At 47.1% G+C, this 12765-nt stretch overlaps 1 protein-coding gene across 1 annotated transcript in view; it reads right to left on the minus strand.

The window, feature by feature from the left end:
- The window catches only part of FAM163A (family with sequence similarity 163 member A), a 108553-nt gene extending 98538 nt beyond the window's left edge, over positions 1–10015 (minus strand). The window contains exon 1 of the mRNA XM_081012362.1: positions 9665–10015. The gene's annotated coding sequence lies outside the window, so the exon portion shown is untranslated. The remainder of the gene's footprint in view (positions 1–9664) is intronic.
- Between the last annotated feature and the right edge of the window lie 2750 nt (positions 10016–12765).

Consider the following 12765-nt stretch of genomic DNA (forward strand, 5'->3'; position numbering starts at 1 on the left):
GCCCTTCCAACAATGAACAAGTTGGTTATATTCATATTGCATCACTGAAAGTTATAGTAGGAAGCCTGGACTATTTTGCTTCATCTGTGTACCTGGAAGCTGGTAAAAAATAAAATAAAAAGGTAAATGACCTCTGGACGGTTGAGTCCAGTCAAAGGCAGCTGGGGGTTCAGCGCTCATCTTGCTTTCAGGCAGAGGGAGCCAGTGTTTGTCCACAGACAGCTTTCTGGGTCATCTGGCTTGCATGACTAAACCGCTTCTGGCACAATGGGACACTGTGATGAGTGCCAGGGTGCACAGAAATGCCATTTACCTTCCTGCCATAGCGTTACCTACTTATCTACTCGCACTGATGTGCTTTCGAACTGCTAGGTTGGCAGAAACCGGAACAGAGCAACGGAAGCTCACCCTGTCACACGGATTCGAACCGCCGACCTTCCGATCAGCAAGCCCAAGAGGCTTTTGCTGCATCAATGTACTGGGAGTTGGTACGCTGTGGTTCTGCCTCTATTCACTTAGCTCAGTGCCAGATTACCAAATAGGCAGAGCACCAGCCTATGGGCCTTTTAGGGGCCCCACGACAATGGTTCAAAATAATATTGATTTGATCTTGAAAGAAAATAACAAAAATGTATTAGGAGATAACTTGCAACGGAGATTTTGACTGCCTAGGGGCCTCCACAGGATTTGATCCGGCACTGCCTTAGCTACCAGATGTTGGGAGATACGTCAATGGAGGAATTTGCCTTATCTCCTTTTAATGCCGGGTAATTTCAGTTCTGGAAATCACTGCCCCATTGGCCACAGTCATACATAATGCAAAGCCTTGGTTTACTGTACCATACAAGACCGCATCCAGACAAGCCCTTCTGCTTCATTTTTCCCTTCATAGAAGCAGATAAACAAACCACAAAGGGGAGCCAACATTGATTGCAGGCCTAGCAACCATGGTTTGTTAAGGCAAAAAAGCCCACGATCCAGAGTTTGGATAGAATGCTAAGCTACCGCTTCATGGTTTGTTTTTCCATTCACACAGAGGGAGACGCAAACCAGAACTTCTGGAGCTGTGTGCACAGGATCTGTGGCAGCTGGTGCCTCTTGTTACTGGAGGGACAGAGTTGACAGCAGGATAGTTAATGGTAGGCAGAGCCCGGGGCAACAACAGAGAGAGCTGATGGTAGTCTGGGCATTTCAAGGCTCACCTACTTGAGAGTAAACCCAGTCAATACAGTAGAACTTACTTCTGAATAAAACAGATAGGAATGTGTTAGCAATCACAGCTAAGTTGTATAGCATCAGTATGTATTACATATTATACATTACACAGAGTGACAAAACACCCCCAGGAACAGGAAAAGCAAAAAGTAAGCATGTTGGTCCATAAAGGGGGGACCCTCAAAAATCTATAACTTGTCAATACTTCCATTTGAACAAACCATAAATGTCACAAAATAGAGGAAAAGCTTTTTCGTTCTCTAGAATTCTTCATCAGGCTGGATGTTACACAAAGCAAGGGATGGGAGGATGAAGAAAAACAAAACAATTAAGTTGGACATTGCAGCCGTTAGGTCATTTATTTAATTTTGTAGCCATGACATCATTCATTATGCCTCGTCCACGCCCAGCTTTCTTAACATCCAGCCTGATGAGTTCGGGAGAACTCAAAGGGAAGGACTGGAGGAAAGAGAAACTGTGGGTGGAGGGGAGATAATCTATTTATGTATGTTCCAGGGGCTGTGCCTCTGCTCAGCCTGCTCATCCATCCCCTGCTATTCCCTTCACATTAACCCTCTAGAGCTTCTTTTTCCTACCCCTTCCAACTACCTAAGCTCACTTTACACCAGCCCAACCTCAAATCTGAAGCCACTTCTTCCTTCTATTCTGAAGCCCCACTTTGCACCAGTTATCTCTCTCACTCCCTGCCTCCTCGCCCTCCTTTTGTGCAACCCCTCCTTGCACACAGACAGCTTGCATCCTCTTTGTCCCACACACTGCAACTACTAAGCCCTCATTTTACCTTCTGCCCAGTTATAAATACACCATCCCTTCTATTCTGCAGACCTTTTCTTGCCTCCGCTTTCATCTTTACCCCGGTCCTCATGCCTCCCACTCCCTCCTTTTTTGCACCTCCATTTTTACTTCCACTCCTTATCTCCCCTGCTCCTTGCTTTTCTTGACTCTCCCTTGAACATAGACCTCTCCACGTCCATGGCTCATCCTCACTCCTATTATGCAGCCTCTTTTGGGCACACACCCCATGATTATATACGTTATTGTATCTGAAGAGCCAAGCTGTCAGCTAGTTCAGTTATGAATGTTGTACATATATGGGTGTTTGCTTGTTAATAAAATATATCTTCTAAATTACTACAGTGGTACCTCGGGTTAAGTACTTAATTCGTTCCAGAGGTCCGTACTTAACCTGAAACTGTTCTTAACCTGAAGCACCACTTTAGCTAATGGGGCCTCCCGCTGCTGCCACGCCACCGGAGCACGATTTCTGTTCTCATCCTGAAGCAAAGTTCTTAACCTGAAGCACTATTTCTGGGTTAGCAGAGTCTGTAACCTGAAGCGTATGTAACCCGAGGTACCACTGTACATTGAATCTGGAACTTCATGTTGAAGACAACGCACTGTGCCAGGAGTTAAATACATTGTGTGAAGGTACTGTGGAGTATTTGAGGGCTCTTCATATTTTCTCTCACACGTATGAGGCAGCTGAGGAATGAAAGAGGCAGAAGTTTGAGTAGAGTGAGAAGGGAAAGACACTGAAAGGAAAAATGTGGCTGTTTTAAACAGCAGCAGCAGTTTCAGTAAAGTAGAAGCGGAATATTACTGAGATGGAAATGGCAATTTTAAAGCACAGCAGAGGTTTGAGTAAAGCTGGGATGGAGAGGCACGGACAGGTTGTTGTCATTTTTTAAAACTGTTTTTTAACAAAGATAAATAGCAGAGATGGGTGCAACACAGAAGCCAACACTAAACAGCTGGCAGAACAGAGGCTTTCCAAAATCCCTTCTTGCTGTACTCAAACCTTATTTTAAACTGCCACTCTCCCCAGTGTCACTCTCTGCTTGTTCTGCGAGAAGCCAAGTTACAGGGAACCAGGCAGAGGGCCTTCTCGGTAGTGGCGCCCGCCCTGTGGAACGCCCTCCCACCAGATGTCAAAGAGAACAACAACTACCAGACTTTTAGAAGACATCTGAAGGCAGCCCTGTTTAGGGAAGCTTTTAATGTTTAACAGACCATTGTATTTTAAGATTCGGTTGGAAGCCTCCCAGAGTGGCTGGGGAAACCCAGCCAGATGGGCGGGGGTATAATAAATTATTATATATTGAGAGCCAGTGTGGTGTAGTAGTTAAGAGCAGTAGTCTCGTAATCTGGGGAACTGGGTTCGCGTCTCCGCTCCTCCACATGCAAGTGCTGGGTGACCTTGGGCCAGTCACACTTCTCTGAAGTCTCTCAGCCCCACTCACCTCACGGAGTGTTTGTTGTGGGGGAGGAAGGGAAAGGAGATTGTTAGCCGCTTTGAGACTCCTTAAAGGGAGTGAAAGGCGGGATATCAAATCCAAACTCTTCTTCTTCTTCTTCTATTATTATTATTATTATTCGGCCCTCTGTCTGCCATTGTTTTAAATGGCACTTTCCCTTCTGTGTCTCTCCACTCCTGCTTTATCCAGACCTCTGTTGTTTGACATGGCCACTCAGTATTATTCCATACAAGCTTCACTCAAACCTCAACTGTGGTTTAAACCATCCACTTTCCCCCCTTTCAGTGTTCTCCCCTGTCTTACTGTACTCAAACTTCTCTCACTTCCATTCTTCAGCTACCTCATGTGACAGAAAGGATGTGGAGTCATCAAGGATTCCACAACACTTTACTCAAACCTCTACCATTGTTTAAAATCACTGTCTTCCTCTGAAATTTCTGCTGTTCTTTTGAACCACCACTTTCTTCCTCTCAGTGTATGCCACTGCTGTTCTGCAACAGAACCGTAACGGAAGCCAGAGCACAACGGGAAGGCCGTTTACCTTCCTGCCGCAGCAGTACCTATTATTGAAATACCTGACCATAGTAAAAAGAAGAAGTAGTCAACTGACAGGTACACGCCAAATGACTGTTTCCTTGGCCTCTGTTAAAACTAGGCACTGATACTGCCCAGGAGACCCACATTTATACAGGGAGAGGGGGAGTTCTGCAGTGAAATAGTATCACATTGAAGCAGATTTAAACAGGTGAAAAAATGTACAGCAAGATTCAAGTACACACAGATGAATGCATCATATGGTCACTGAACATATTTGTACATACGCTCACACACATCTTTGCACGTCTCATGAGTGTGTGCACACACTCTTTACAGATTTCCAGCTGAGAGGAAAGAAAAAACATGGCATGAAATCTCTTAACATCACTGGCAAATGAAGCATGAAACATACTTTCAAGGAAGAGGCAGTAACGGAGCCAAGTTAAATATTTCATTTCAGGAGCAAACCCATTAATGTTGAGGATTCTGACCTTCAAATTGTGAAATTGCTTGGGGAAGAAATCATAGCATTGTAGAGTTGGAAGGGACCCTGAGGGTCATCTAGTCCAACCCCCTGAAATGCATGGATCTCAGCTGGATCATACATGACAAGTGGCCGGATCCGCAGGGGGTTGGACTAGAGTGCCTTCCAATGACACAATTCTATGATTCAACCTCTGCTTAAAATCCTCCCAGGAAAAAGTCCACCACCTCTCGTTGGAGACTGTTCTACTGTCGAATTTGACACAAGCACACACAGAGAAAGAAAGAAGAAAATCAGACTGCAATGGAGAGAATGCCTATTGCTTCCCATTCTTCTAAATGAACGCTGGGCTGGTTGAAGTCCAACAGTTAGTCACATAAGAGTCAACAGCAAATTGACAAGAGCAACATCCCGATATTAAATTATCTTGCCCAGGAACAGTTTTTTATTAAGGCCATAATTTACTCATGCCTGCTAAAGGAAGGTGACCGCGGATTGAATTATGCTGTCCCTACCTGGGAGGATTTTGACCCTGTAGGCAAAAATAAATAGGAAGGGGGAAAGGGGGAAAGAAAAACAAATAAATGTGACCTTTCCTCTCCCTGACCTTCGCTTCTTATTCAGATTTTAAATGCAGCCAGTTAGAAATACAATGGAATGAATCAACACCGGTCGCATAGAAACAGCCCATGCTACTCCTTGTTCAACACACCACAAATGGCTGCCCAGAAAAGTTTTAAAAGATAATTGTAAGGTTGCCGTATGCCAAGAATTTCCCAGACATATCTGGAATACTCTTCTGTCCGGATTTTCACTCTTTGAAATATGGCAACCCTAGGTAATTGACTTTTGCACAGGGCCACCCCAAGAGTCACCTACAGTCAGCTAGTTGTGTAATGCTATATAGCCAGGGCCGGCCCACACATGAGGTGACCTGAGGCAGCTGCCTTAGGCGGCAGAATCCAAGAGGGGGCATTGCTATGGCTGCTCCACCTGTGATCTGCTCTGGATGACAAAGAAGTAAGGAGAAGCAGCATGAAATCTCAGCAGAAGCCACTGCCACCACCACTTTTATATGTCACGGAGGATATATTTTATTGTTTTGATTTGAACCAACTAGTCAGCTCTTTGGCTACTAGTCAAATAAACAGTATTTTGAAACTGATCTCTGGCTAAAGTGAAGACCTGTGTAACTACAGAGTAATACGCACAGAGAAAGCAGGTATACTCCTTAGGTGTCATCAGCATTTGTTTAATCCGTTCGATCATTAACCTTTAGCTTTATTGCAAAGTGAAGCTCTTTCCTAATTACCTACAAAGTATATTACAATCCTTAAACTGCTAGTAAAGATGCTCAGTCAAAGAACCACAACCTAAGCTTTCTGTTGCTATATTAATCACAGCAGCTGCCTGGCTACAGAGCAAACCCGAATGCTGTTCTATAACAGAAACCCTACAACTGGCATCACACTACAGCTAAAAAAAACCCTCTCTCCAGATAAAGTTGTCTATCTCAACAGAGAGAGAATATTCTAAAATATGCTTGAAAGTCCTCTCTCTCTCTCTCTCTCTCTCTCTCTCTCACACACACACACACACACACACACACAAACGCACACACAATCAGAATCATGCACAAGGAATACTGGGGAGAGAAATAGCAGCCAGAATATATGGTGAATGTTTTCATAGGCCCAATGTCCCCACTGTGGAAGGACGTGTGGATCCAGAAGCGGCCTCCACAGTCCCTTACGGACTCATTGTTAAAACCGTGTTTATGGAAGACAATCTTAATCAGCTACGAGTGATCGCCAAAGAAAGAAGAAGAAAGAAGAGGTGGTCTTTCTGCAAGAATCAGCATTTAGAAATCAAAGACAAGCCTAACACAGAGATTATTATATGGAGTTGTGCACTGGAGGGATATAAATGACCAGGCTAGGCAGAGCACGATGCAGTACAGAGTGTGCTTTTCTGTTATGGATGTGGAGAAGGAGACAAATAAAAGATTTCCAGGGAAACCTTCCCCCTGCCAGCTTGAGCCCTCCCCGCTATAAACACTATTAAGAGATATAATCATATAACTCTCACCCCTTCCAATTTTCAGGACTGAAGGGTACATTCACCAGAACGAGTTGCAGGCTGCTGAATGGTGACAGCCACCCAAGATTTCTGTTCAGCAAGATAATGAGTTTTAATTCGCAGACATTCCTTTCAAAAGAAAGTTATGATACACATTTCCTTTAAGGCTGAGCCATGAAAACTGCTTATCCACAGGCAACACTTCACACAGAGCTGCTCTATGAAAGAGGTTGACTTTTAAAAACTTTGATTAGCCAGTCCTGTTTTTAATGGCTTTACCTTTTTTGTATACATGTTGTTGTATAAAACCCTGAAATATAAATACATTTACAAAATCTATTAACTGACTTAGAAGTGTGTCCTCAGTTCTTCAACAAGCAAATAATAATAATAATAAAAGATGTTTGGGATTTTTTGCAAGCCTGTGGGTGACCTGGGCCTTCCAAGAAGAGGCCTCTCTGCTACCTCTCCTTTCAGACAGGAGGGAATGCCTCTCCTGAGATGCTCATGCTTGCTGCAACTCAGGCATCCCACCATTTAAACCCAAAGAAAGCTTTCTTTCTTCAGAACTGTTATCTTACTTGTGGGTGCATCCACACAGAGCAATACATTTGCACAATCTTGGCTTGAAAGCATTGTCAGAAGGAGGCATACAACTTGGGGACCCTGAATTTGTGTAGGGTTCACTCCTATTCTTCTAGAAAAAGAGGGGCTGGAACTCACCACAAACACCTCCCTCATTTCCTTAGAATGGCAGTGGCGCCCACCAGGAGTGCCAACTTGGCCCTGCGACCATGGGTGCCCGGGCCGTGGGTGCCATGCAGCAAGCGTGGCCCTGGCATCGAAATTTGTGGGTGCCCAGTGCCTTCATGGGGAATTTTGTGGGTGCTTGGGCACCCAGAGCCCCAGGGAGTTGGCACCTATGGTACCCACCTGAAAGTTGGCATAACCCACCTGAGAGGTGCTGGAACTAAACTGGGGGGGGGGGGGAAGCCCTGCTCCTTAACCTTTTCTTCTCTCAAGGAGAAGGCAGTGGAGTTTAGGATCAGAGTTTTCCTTCTCCCTTCCCAGGTTGACAAGCCTCATCTGCCAACTCACTTCCCTCTTCCCACATGCAGAAACCACTTTCTTGACCATTGGACTGGCCTTGTCCACTCAATCTGCTGGAGCCTGCCTTTGCATGCAGAAGAAGTCCCTAACTCACTGAGGGTCTGAGACACATCAGCTACCCTCACATGGTTTAGCTGGCCTGTTGAAGCCATTCTCAGGGTGTGGCTGCTGTCACATGCTTCTAGGAGCCACAGGTGAGAGTTGAGTGCAAGGTGGGAACCAAAAGTGAGCAAACTACCCCAGAAGGAGCATGGCGTGTCCCCCACCAGAGGTCAACAAAAGAGGCTTAAAGACTTTCTACTATTTTTTTTTAGATTTGCCTTGAGAAACACCGACAACTGGGAAACAATGGCCAACTGGAGAATAGCCTCTACCAAAGGTGTCATGGACTTTGAAGACGCTCAAACTCAGGACAAAAGGGAGAAACGTGCTAAGAGGAAGGCATGTTTGGCAAACCCTCACCATGATCAGCTCCCACCCCGGAAACCTATGTCCCCACTGTGGAAGGATGTGTGGATCCAGAATTGGCCTCCACAGTCACTTACGGACTCACTGTTAAGACCGTGTTCATGGAAGACCATCTTACTTGGCTACGAGGGATCGCAAAAGATGAAGACCGTCCCCCCTAACATCCCATAGTAATGACTACTGGGATAGAATCAGATGCGGTTTCGTTTGTGTGCAGAGCTGGTAAATGTGGTCTCTTTAGTGACTACATCGCACCAACAACTTAACTGGATTCAACATAAAAACAGACTCAGGGCTGACCTGAGATACTTTGGTGCCTGAGGAAGAAAATAAAAACACCTACAGTATGCTCTGCTCTTGCTCATCAGCCTCACATACAATCCACCAAGAAGTAGATTGTACAAGCCCCATTGAAATGAATGCTCAATGAAAACGTCTTAATGAAGTGTGCCTCATGGGTGAAATCCCACTCTGCCTGCCCCCCTTCATGGCAAAGGAACCCCTGAGTGTAACTCAAAAGGGGAAATACAAAACAAAATACGGAATTGCTCCCCTCTGTAGTTATATTTGATGCCTGGATTTCATTCCACCAGCACCCATAAACTCACAAGCAAAAGGACCGGCTTCGTTTACAGAGGCTGCTACAAAGAGTTGCCCTCTTTTCTCCCGATTTTATGATCCTTCTAATTTTTACAGAAAGAGAAACCCGAAATGTAACAGAGTTCAATTAGCCAAAACGCCTTGGAGGTCTGTCAAAGGGAGCGGGTAGGAACCAGCCCCAGCATAACTCAGCAATCTTGTGTTTATTTGCATTGCACCCCCCCACTGGCAGAATTCCAACACAAAGACACCCTTCTCCAACAAAGGAAAGCCAGAGGGAAGGAAAGCAAAACACACAAATCCATATATATATTTCAGGAACTGACTGGAAGGGCGCAGAGAGCAGAAGAAAGCTTCGGTCTGCGAAGACCCCTCCGAATGCTAAGCAGCCTCAAGGCGTCTCTCCACCGCGTCTCCGCGCCGCGCAGGTTTGTTTTCCAAGGCGCGATCGCGCCAGATCCGTGGATCCCAGAACAAGCAAGCTGTCTTCAGAAGGGGCGGGATGTTAGGGGAAACCGAGTGACCATTCTCCATAGGGAGGGGGGTGGCGGTGGAGTGTCACTCCAGCCGACAAAACGAAAGACCATGGCAGCTGGAGATAGGTGGAAACGCGCCGCGAGTCTCCACGCAAAAGGGAGGGAGCGAGGACGGGTCGGTCCCCCAACCCTGTCACTACACAAACACACCACACAAACACACACAGTACAAGCCCTTCGCGCCTTTTTACAGGGAAATGCCCTTCGGACTTCCCTTCCCCTCGTGTCACAAAGCCCACAGTGCCGCCACTTTGCTGCAGATTCCCTCCAACAGATCTTTCAGAGGGGCAGGGGCGCAACAGAGAAAAATACACACACACACATGCACCCAGGCGAGCGTGGATTCCAGAGCAACTTACCTGGGAGGCGTCTCTGTTTTGGCTGGATGGGCCGATTGCCTATCCTGCGAGGGTCTGAGCACCCCTGGTTCCAGCAGGCAAGGCAGTGGCGGGTGGAAAGTGTGTAGACTGGCAGCAGAGGCGGCGGGAGCGCAGCGGCGCGGGCAGGAGGGAGGTGGCGCACCACGCGCCCTCAAGCTCTCGCCGAGGCGCGTCTGGCGTGCTTCCTGGCCGGGCTCTCCAAAAGCGTGTGCTGGATGCCCCCCTGCTGCAGGGGGCGCCGATGCTTCATGCTCTGCCGAGGGGAGTGGGACCCCCCCTTCCTCCGCCCACGCGCACTGCGAGAAGCCAGGCGGAGAGACGAGCCTGCGAATGGGGGGAGTAAATGTGGGGTGCGATCAGCGGGAGCCACAATCTCAATCTGCTGGGATGACTTCCCCGAGGCCGCGGTTTTCAGCCAGCTCCGAACAGTCCCGTTTAGAGAGCAAAATCACTGAAGTTCGCTGAAACAATGCAACGTTTAAAAAGACGTTTTGAAAAGGAAGGAAGGAAAGAAAGCTAAGCGGTTTGCGTTTTCCCAGGCTGGGCTTCAGGGACCTCGCCAGCCGCTCTGTTTGAGCGCAGCTCAGCTGGGCAAAGAGGGCAGAAGGCGCTGCAGAGCATCTCCCCACCTCCCCCCAAAAAAGCTGCAGCATCTGCTTAAACACACACACACGGAAACTTCGAGTTCTGCTCCGACTCGGTGACTGAGAAGCATCCGAAGGGTGGAGCCTCTGGAGGGAAGGAGGCCCCGAGAGATTTCGCTTGAGCTGCGGAGCAGAAGAGCGAAAGGAAAGAGAGCGGGAGCTACGAGCCCATTTGGCCCAACAGGTTGCAAGTTGCCAACTCCCCTCTGGAGTCCGTTTAAAAGTCGACAGCTGCTGCCAGCGCCCGCTGAATACGATTAACCAGGCAGCTCCGGCCCTCCCTTTGGCTGCTGTCCGTGGTGCTGAAAGCTCTCCAGTAGCTCGTTATTGGGGATAAAATCCTTTTCTAACCTCATTAGCCGGCGCTCATCAGCGGCGCGCATCCTGATCCTTCGCCTCAATCATCGCAAATGAAGCTTTACGTCCGCTTGGCCGGGTTTTAATTATTATTTTTCTGACCTTTTACCTGGACCAAAATAAACGGATTTTCTTATTAACAGGATAAAGACAATGCGAGAAAGCGAAAGAAATGCTGGCTGCTTTGAGTCTGTGCATCCGCTACGTGCCTATAGGATCGCGCATGTTTCTTTGAAATCAAAATGCCCCATCTTTTTTCTGGCTGCACACCCAACAGCGGGTCACTAGTGTGCGTCAAGTATCTTTTTTAAGGGGGCGGAGGAAAAGCAGAGGGAAGCAGTGACCCAGTGCCTGCCGTTTGGCTCAGGTACCATGGAACGCTCCCAAAAGGATGCAATAGGAAAGATTAAGTGAACAAATGAAAACTTGTCATAGTATTAAAAGAGAGAGATTAGTACGTGCACTCGCAGCTCTATTATCCTCTTGCCAAATATATCAGACTTTTTGAGCATATTAAATCTGCACACCAAAGCCTGCTATTTTCTGCTTAAATCTCTATCTATGGAATAGAATACATCCCTGGTATCCCTCAAAGGTCCCTCGTGCTGTGAAAAGCCCCATCCAATCAGAATGCTTTGATTCCTCAATAAGGCAGGGTGAAAGAGCATGGCTACAGACCTCCTTTGTTTATTCCTTTCTTTCTAGTGGTGGCTGACACTATCCAAAGAGTTTGGGGCTGGTAAATTTGGGCATTATCCCCACAGTACCACTGTGGCATCTAAAGCCATCTAATACTGGCCTCTTCTCAATTCCCCAGTCCAGGCCAGTAAAGGGACCCAGAGCACTGGTTCCAAGTCTAGCTCAGCACTGTCTACTTTAGGCATTCCTTGCAACACAGTGGGCTGAAGTGAGCCCAACGGTCATGTGCTGGTGGTTTTCCAGGTGTTTGATAGCAGCCTGTTTCTACAGTTCCTAACAGGGAGCAAAAACAGGTATTTTTAAATTTAGATTCTCTTGGGCTCAATTGTCCCTAAGTTTGGCTCAGCGTGCCATAAACTGCAAGCCTGGTCTATTTTGATTGGTAGTAGTTCTCCCAGGTCTCAAGCAATATACTTTCCTACCCCTACAATGTGAGGTGCCAGCAGTTTAATGTCCGTACGCCAAGAATCTATAGTGCTTGTGACCCTTGTAAATAGCCTTCCAGCCACTTTTAGGCCTATAATTCTGAAAGACCATCATAAAGCTTGAAGGCTCCTAAAACAGGCACGCAAAATGGAAAAGCACCGGCCATGCCAGATTGTAGCTCAAGATCACCAAAAGGGAGCTAGCAGCACAATCGCTTCTTTCCGTGATACAAAGGCAATGCTGCAAATTAAGTTGGGTAGCTGGGCAATTCTTCTGGCTGAGACTGAAATCATGCCAGAGGAATGATAAATAGTTGCTGGTTACTGGCTCATTAACTCTGCCCTTTTGCTAAGGCAGAGTGGGAGAGGAGCCTCTCCAGAGAAATTCCAGGAACGACCACCGTCCATTTGACATCATAGCTAGAAGATCAGCCTGCACATAACTGAAAACCAGCTAACTAGGAAGAGTTCTTTTCACCTGAATTATGTCTGCCTCGTTCACTAGCATCTTTTAATTTGTTTGGAGGCAGTGGAAGCAGAGAGGCTAACACACACCATAGCTCAAAGTCCCCTCCTTCCAGCCACTGGTTCTGCCGCACTGAGGGGGAGCCGCAGAGCATTGCAACTATGACATAGTGAATTGAGCAGAATGGAAGTCCAGAGGTGGGAGGGCACCAAATTTTGGCCTCACACAGAGTGCCACTGAAATGTGAAAGACCAAGGCCTGCCCATGCCAGCTCTTTGGCAAGGCAGGAAAAATGGGAAGCCATGATCCCCTAAATCAGTGGTTTTCAACCAGTGTACCAAGGCACCCTGGGGTGCCTTGAATGATGATCAGAGGTGCCGTGGGCAACACTGGCCTCTGTGCCTCTTTCCTTTCCTCCCTTCTCTGATGCACTCTCCCGTCTCTGCCTCCCAAAGGCTTGCACAGCTGTTTGTTGCAGCAGCCCTGGCT

This window comes from Podarcis pityusensis, assembly GCF_964106645.2.
Source record: "Podarcis pityusensis genome assembly, chromosome: 6".
In the NCBI taxonomy this organism is placed as follows: domain Eukaryota; kingdom Metazoa; phylum Chordata; class Lepidosauria; order Squamata; family Lacertidae; genus Podarcis; species Podarcis pityusensis.